Raw genomic sequence first — 8514 nt, 5'->3', positions numbered from 1 at the left:
CATGATCACCATCGTCACCGGCTTGACACCTTGATCTCCATTGAAGCATCGTTGTCGTCTCGCCAACTATTGCTTCTACGACTATCGCTACCGCTTAGTGATAAAGTAAAGCAATTACATGGCGATTGCATTTCATACAATAAAGCGACAACCATATGGCTCCTGCAAAAACAAGTTAGACGTCCTCTACTTTGTTGTTGCAAGTTTTACGTGGCTGCTATGGGCTTAGCAAGAACCGTTCTTACCTACGCATCAAAACCACAACGATTTTTTGTCAAGTTTGCTGTTTTAACCTTCAACAAGGACCGGGCGTAGTCACACTCGATTCAACTAAAGTTGGAGAAACAAACACCCACCAGCCACCTGTGTGTGAAGCACGTCGGTAGAACCAGTCTCGCGTAAGCGTACACGTAATGTCGGTCTGAGCCGCTTCATCCAACAATACCACCGAATCAAAATATGACATGCTGGTAAGCAGTATGACTATTATCGCCAACAACTCTTTGTGTTCTACTCGTGCATATAACATCTACGCATAGACCTGGCTCGGATGCCACTGTTGGGGAACGTAGTATTTCAAAAAAATTGCCTACGCACACGCAAGATCCATCTAGGTGATGCATAGCAACAAGCGGGGAGAGTGTGTCCACGTACCCTCGTAGACCGAAAGCGGAAGCGTTTAGTAACACGGTTGATGTAGTCGAACGTCTTCGCGATCCAACCGATCCAAGTACCGAACGGACGACACCTCCGTGATCTACACACGTTCAGCTCGGTGACGTCCCTCGTACTCTTGATCCAGCTGAGGCCGAGGGAGAGTTTCGTCAGCACGACGGCGTGTTGACGGTGATGATGAAGTTACCGATGCAGGGCTTCGCCTAAGCACTACAACGATATGACCGAGGTGGAAATCTGTGGAGGGGGGCACCGCACACGGCTAAGACAACTGTTAACTTGTGTGTCTATGGGGTGCCCCCCTCCCCCGTATATAAAGGAGTGGAGGAGAGGAGGGTCGGCCCTCATAGGGCGCGCCCAAGGGGGGGAGTCCTACTCCCAGTAGGAGTAGGTTTCCCCCTTTCCCTAGTTGGAGTAGGAGAAGAAGGAAGAGGGAGAAGGAGAGAAGGAAAGGTGGGGTCGGCCCCCCACCCCAATTCGGATTGGTCTTAGTGGGGCACCCTTCACCTGGCCGCCTCCTCCTGTCTCCCACTAAGGCCCAATAAGGCCCATTGACTCCCCGGGGAGTTCCGATAACCTTCCGGTACTCCGAAAAATGCCCGAACTCATCCGGAACAATTCCGGTGTCCAAACATAGCCTTCCAATATATCGATCTTTATGTCTCGACCATTTCGAGACTCCTCGCCATGTCCGTGATCACATCCGGGACTCCGAACTACCTTCGGTACATCAAAACACATAAACTCATAATACCGATCGTCATCGAACGTTAAGCGTGCGGACCCTACGAGTTCGAGAACTATGTAGACATGACCGAGACTCACTTCCGGTCAATAACCAATAGCGGAACCTGGATTCTCATATTGGTTCCTACATATTCTACGAAGATCTTTATCGGTCAAACCGCATAACAACATACGTTGTTCCCTTTGTCATTGGTATGTTACTTGCCCGAGATTCGATCGTCCGTATCATCATACCTAGTTCAATCTCGTTACCGTTAACTCTCTTTACTCGTTCCGTAATGCATCATCCCGCAACTAACTCATTAGTCACATTGCTTGCAAGGCTTATAGTGATGTGCATTACCGAGAGGGCCCAGAGATACCTCTCCGACAATCGGAGTGACCAATCCTAATCCCGATCTATGCCAACTCAAAAAAAACCATTGGAGACACCTGTAGAGCATCTTTATAATCACCCAGTTATGTTGTGACGTTTGATAGCACACTAAGTGTTCCTTCGGTATTCGGGAGTTGCATAATCTCATAGTCATAGGAACATGTATAAGTTATGAAGAAAGCATTTAGCAATAAACTAAACGATCATAGTGCTAAGCTAACGGATGGGTTAAGTCAATCACATCATTCTCTAATGATGTGATCCCGTTCATCACATGACAACTCTTGTCCATGGCTAGGAAACTTAACCATTTTTTATTAACGAGGTAGTCAAGTAGAGGCATACTAGTGACACTCTGTTTGTCTATATATTCACACATGTACTAAGTTTCTGATTAATATAATTCTAGCATGAATAATAAACATTTATCATGATATAAAAAAATATAAATAACAACTTTATTATTGCCTCTAGGGCATATTTCCTTCAAAATATATGGGAATAATACCGCACCATGTTATCATCATATGATAGTAGAAAACCTAGAGATAAATGGAGGATAAATGCATGCTATATTGCCTTGTGATATTCAAGTTCGGTTATTGTTGCTTAAACCATAAAAAATAATGATGTGAAGGGCCTGCATGTGCTTGATGATATGGAGGGTTTGCATGTGGGGAAAAGTGAAACGATTGCATGCACCTTTGACAACGTGAAGGGCTTAAGTGGACTGATTACATGGATTTGATGATGTGGATAATTGCATGTATATTTAATTAGGACCACTTACTTCTTTTGTAATTGTAAATAGGATCACTTGCTTAGATTTATACGATTTGTTGTAATCTCAACGTAGGGCGTTAGGGCATCTCCAATGCTGACCTGTAAAATGCCCGCATACCTCTAGACCGAGTTGTACAAACATGTTTTGCCATTCATTGTGAACACGTATTTTTCCGTGGACACGTCCGCTTGTTCGAATTCGTACAAATCTGGGAAGGGGGGAGGTTTGTGGGCATCAAGACCTCCGCCACGTAGGACTCCGACACCCCTAGTTCAAGTCCCCTCCTAGGCCACTTCTCTTCCACTTTGCCCCTGCTCCCCCCTTATTCTGCATCTGCACCTTCCTCGTCCGACGCCGTCGCTGTATCTCTCCGGCCACTGCCCAGGCATTGTCGAATGTCCGGAGCCCCCGCCCACGCGCCTACCCGCCTTGGACTACACCGCCGTCCACCCAGGATATGCATGTAGCCATGTACCATCTGCCCCTGCCGACGATGTCCATGGTGTACGCCATGCCCAACGAGTGTTCGATCAAATGCCATTGAGCTTTTTTAGAACTTCTTGTTGTTTTCTAGAATAAGCATGATGGGAGGGTACTCGATGCTGGATGATGATCTGTTGTGCGATGCGTGGAAGGTCATATCTACGGACTTTGTATGTGTGAGGCAAGGGGGCTTGATCTTTTGCAATATGTGCATGCTTCATTTCATGAGCAAAACCACCATGCATAGTACGACTTGCACATCATCCATGAACGCAACGTGAAGTCGTAGCGCATCGGTGATACACCATCTCTAACTTTGTCATGAAGTTTTCCGGTGCGATTACACAAATGGAGAGAAGGTAGCCATCGGGCTCGCAAACCATTGGGATTGTAAGTTTTGCTTCTTGTTGATCTACATGTTGGTCAATTGATTGCTTCACTCAAAGTTATAACTTGATAATCATCACATTGTATAGCCCAGCGCACTGTCGTGTTGTATTACATGACCGAGAGCAGACCATTTACGTTCATACATTTTTGGATGAAGCTCAAGAGGCATAGTGCACGGGATGACATGTGCTGATTCTGACTCGAGTATCATTGAATTCGAAAACTAGTTAAACATCCGGTTATCTCGAATGTAATATTTACATTTGAACTATTGTTGTACTATGAATATTTGCATGTTATTTATGGATGAATTGTGCTATCTTCTATACATTTTTTGGTGTTGCGCACATAAGAAAAAAGTCGGGACGAACATATAGGGCACAAGTTTGGATGGTCGGCTATCATATCCGGGTCTGTGGACAGGTTCGGACCAGTCCGCGGACAAGTATGGTATCCGTTTTGTTGGTCAGTATAGGAGATGCCCGCTAAATAAAAAGTGGGTCGGTGGGCTAAATAAAAAGTGGGTCGGTGGCCCATCGAACGTAGTGTGCTCTTGTCTCCCGCGGTGTGCAGAGGGGCCTCCTATCCTCCGACCTACGCGGGGAATAAAGAGGAAACGCGCGGCCCCTTCCCCCTCGCGCTAGGTTTGGGACAACCCATATGCGGGGCGGGGCTCCCCCGTTTGTTTGTTTTTGGGTTTTTTCTATTTCTTTTCTGCTTTTTCCTTCTTCAAAAAGGTTTGGGATTTTTAAATAACTTCAGAATTCAAAAACTATTCCAAAAGTTGAAAATGTTTCTGAATTTCAAAAAATATTCATGAAGCTCAAAAGTCTTCGTAAATTCTACTATTTCAAATTTCTAAATGTTCACGAACTCCAAAAGTGTTCTGAATTAGAAAAATGTTTACGAATTTGAAAAGAAATCTTGGATTTCAAAAACTGTTCATTAAATGACGAGATCTTTCGAATGCAAAATATGTGTAGGATTTTGAGAAATATTCCTGGATTTCAAAATTTGTCTGATTTCCGATTTCTAAAAATGTTCACAGTTTTGGGAAATGTTTTCTGTTTTAATAATTTGGTTATGGTTTTAATTCTTTTGTTCCCAAAATTGAAAAATTGACATGAATTTGAAAACTTGTTCAAACACAAAAAAAATCGCGAGCGCAATAAATGTTAACCAAACACAAAACATTTGCCAATATAAAAATTGTTCATGAATTCAAAAATATGTTCACAATTTCAAAATTGTCCGCGAATTCACAAAATGTTCGTGAATTCATTCAAATGTTCATGAATTTTATTTTTGTTCACAAATCCAGAAAATGTGCATGAATTCATAAAACTGTATTCACAAATTTTATAAATCATTATGAAGTCAAAAAATGTTCACGATATTGGAAAAGGTTCATAATTTTAAAAATGTGTGCAATTATGGAAAATGTTAACAAAATAAAAAAATGTTTTCAAAATTAGAAACAGGTCGTGATTTAAACAACTCTTCCGCAATTTTTAAAAATATATTGACTTTAAAAATAAATCATGAATTTAAAGTTTTGCCCTGTATTTTGAAAAATGTTAATGTATTTCATATAAAGTTTATGAAAGTAAAAACTGTTTTTTGAATTTAAAAAATGTGCATGGTTTTCAAGAAAGTTCATGAATTCCAAAAAGCATTTGTGGATTTGGAAATACTTCACGGATTCAAAATTCCATGTTTTTGGATTTTTTAAATGTCAACCAAAAGGAAAAGATGGGAATAAGAATAATTTTTTTAGGTAAGATCGTACGACATTCCCAAAACTTATGGGGAGAAAAAAAAATCGGAATGTGCCTGCCCATATAGAGGGACAGGCGCGCTGGATAGTACACGGTAGGTCGCTATTCAGCCTGGGAGTTATATCTCGTTTTTAGCGAGATGTATACTCCCCTCGCCCGAACATCATTATTCAGGCGCGCTATAGTACCGGGCTGGGTTATTACCATTTGTTCCTTCGCTGTTGCTTTGTTTGTACGCTTTTTTTCTCTGTATTTTCTTTGTTTCTTCATGGCTTCCATTTTTTTTAATGATTTTCTTTGTTTCTCACCCTTTTTTCACAGTTTCTTTTACTGATTTTTTATCTCATTGTTTTTCTTCATTATTCCTTTTTCCTTTTTCTCTTTCAGTTTATATTTTTTTCTTCATTCTCATTTTTTATCTTCCGTATGCACCAATTAATACACATGTTTAACGTTTTTAAATACAAGATTAACATTTATAAAAAGTTACTTTGTTTTGATGTCTATTTGTTGCTTACACGTTCTATTTTTGTATACATTAGGAATATTTATTATACCCAAGTTTAACATTTGGGAATATGTGACGCCCCCGATTCAATCGTTCACTAATCATGCACGCAAATGTATACGATCAAGATCAGGGACTCACGGGAAGATATCACAACACAACTCTACAACATAAATAAGTCATACAAGCATCATAATACAAGTCAGGGGCCTCGAGGGCTCGAATACAAGTGCTCGATCATAGACGAGTCAGCGAAGCAACAATATCTTAGTACAGACATAAGTTAAACAAATTTGCCTTAAGAAGGCTAGCACAAACTGGGATACGGATCGAAAGAGGCGCATGCCTCCTGCCTGGGATCCTCCTAAACTACTCCTGGTCGTCGTCAGCGGCCTGCTCGTAGTAGTAGGCACCTCCAGTGTAGTAAGAGTCGTCGTCGACGGTGGCGTCTGGCTCCTGGGCTCCAGCATCTGATTGCGACAACCAGGTAGAAGGGAAAGGGGGAAAAGAGGGAGAAAAGCAACCGTGAGTACTCATCCAAAGTACTCGCAAGTAAGGAGCTACACTACATATGCATGGATATAAGTGTAAAGGGCCATATCGATGGACTGAACTGCAGAATGCCAGAATAAGAGGGGGATAGCTATTCCTGTCGAAGACTACGCTTCAGGCCACCTCCATCTTTCAGCATGTAGAAGAGAGTAGATGGTAAGTTCACCAAGTAGCATCGCATAGCATAATCCTACCCGGCGATCCCCTCCTCGTCGCCCTGTTAGAGAGCGATCACCGGGTTATATCTGGCACTTGAAAGGGTGTGTTTTATTAAGTATCCGGTTCTATTTGTCATAAGGTCAAGGTACAACTCCGGGTCGTCCTTTTACCGAGGGACACGGCTATTCGAATAGATAAACTTCCCTGCAGGGGTGCACCACATAACCCAACACGCTCGATCCCATTTGGCCGGACACACTTTCCTGGGTCATGCCCGGCCTCGGAAGATCAACACGTCGCAGCCCCACCTAGGCTCAATAGAGAGGTCAGCACGCCGGTCTAAATCCTATGCGCGCAGGGGTCTGGGCCCATCGCCCATTGCACACCTGCACGTTGCGTATGCGGCCGGAAGAAGACCTAGCCCCCTTAATACAAGCGCGAGCTTACGGTCCAATGCGGCGCGCGCCACTCAGTCGCTGACGTCAAAAAGAGCTTCGGCTGATACCACGACGCCGAGTGCCCATAACTATTCCCGCGTAGTTGGTTAGTGCGTATAGACCAAATGGCCAGACTCAGATCAAATACCAAGATCTCGTTAAGTGTGTTAATTGATGTAACCACGGACACCGACCAGGGCGAGGCCCACCTCTCACCTAGGCGGTCTCAACCTGCCCTGTCGCTCCGCCACAAAGATCCACCCAGAGGGCCGTCGGGACAAAGGTCCTTTCAGCCCCCAATCCGTGAATCACTCGCGGGTACTCCTCGAGCCGACCCGACTTTAATCACCACATGTATCATGTATAAAGTATATAAGTATATACCCGTGATCACCTCCCAAGTGATCACGGCCCGATAGTATAGCACAGCAGACGGACAAGAATGTAGGGCCACAGATGGAAAACTAGCATCCTATACTAAGCATGTAGGATTGCAGGTAAAGGTAACAACAGTAGTAGCAAGGACAGGCTATGCATCAGGATAGGATTTACGGAAAGCAGTAACATGCTACACTACTCTAATGCAAGCAGTATAGAGAAGAATAGGCGATATCTGGTGATCAGGGGGGGCTTGCCTGGTTGCTTTGGCAAGTAGGGGTCATCAACAGCGTAGTCTGTCGAGGCACCAGCAGCGGCGTCGGTCTCATAGTCTACCGGAGAGAAGAGGGGGAAGAAACAATGAATACAATGCAAACAGATGCATAACGATGCATGACATGACAAAGCGTGAGGCTAGGTGTGCCCAAACGCGGTACTAGGTGATACCGGCGAAGGGGGGAAACATCCGGGAAAGTATTCCTGATGTTTCGCGTTTTCGGACAGATGGACCGGAGGTGAAATGTTGCAGGTTCACTAAGCTAGGGACGTGTGGTGAACGAACGGGCTGCGTGTCCGGATTCGTCTCGTCATTCTGAGCAACTTTCATGTAAAAAGTATTTTCAATCCGAGTTATGGTTTATTTTATATTAATTTTCTAAGTTTTATTCATTTCCTGAAATTATTTAATAAATTTTAATCCGAGTTGACCAAGTCAATTTGACCGGTCAAAAGCAGAGGTGGTGGCCCACATGTCACTGCTTTATTAATTTCAAAAAGGATTTATCTAATCTAATTAGGTGGACCCATATGTCATTCACACATAATACTAAGTAAACAATTCATGCAACCTAACTAATCCTAGACTAATCTAATCGGGCCGGCCTCCTGGCCAGAGGCAACAGCTGCAGCCGTAGGAGCTATGCGCGAGCAGCAGCTAGCGATTAGCAACAGCTAGTAAGCAGCATCAGTAGGCAAGCAGCAGCAATTAGCATCAACAGCTAGCAAGCAGTGCAGTAGAGCCAACATCGCAGGAGAGAAGCGACGCATCAACAGGAAAGCAGTACATGCCAAGAGCAGCAGCAATACGCACGCGGGGAGGCGTTAGGCGACAGGCAGCAGGGACGGGCGGTGCGGTGGCTCGTAGAGGCGGGCGCCAGCGTGGCGCGAGGCCAAGGCGCGCGGGACGCAGGCGCGGTCGCAGTGATGAGCAGCGGCAGCAACGGGCCTCAGCGACAGAGGGCCACGAC

Source organism: Aegilops tauschii, chromosome 7 (genome assembly GCF_002575655.3).
Source record: "Aegilops tauschii subsp. strangulata cultivar AL8/78 chromosome 7, Aet v6.0, whole genome shotgun sequence".
NCBI lineage: Eukaryota > Viridiplantae > Streptophyta > Magnoliopsida > Poales > Poaceae > Aegilops > Aegilops tauschii.
This window is presented reverse-complemented; position numbering follows the sequence as displayed.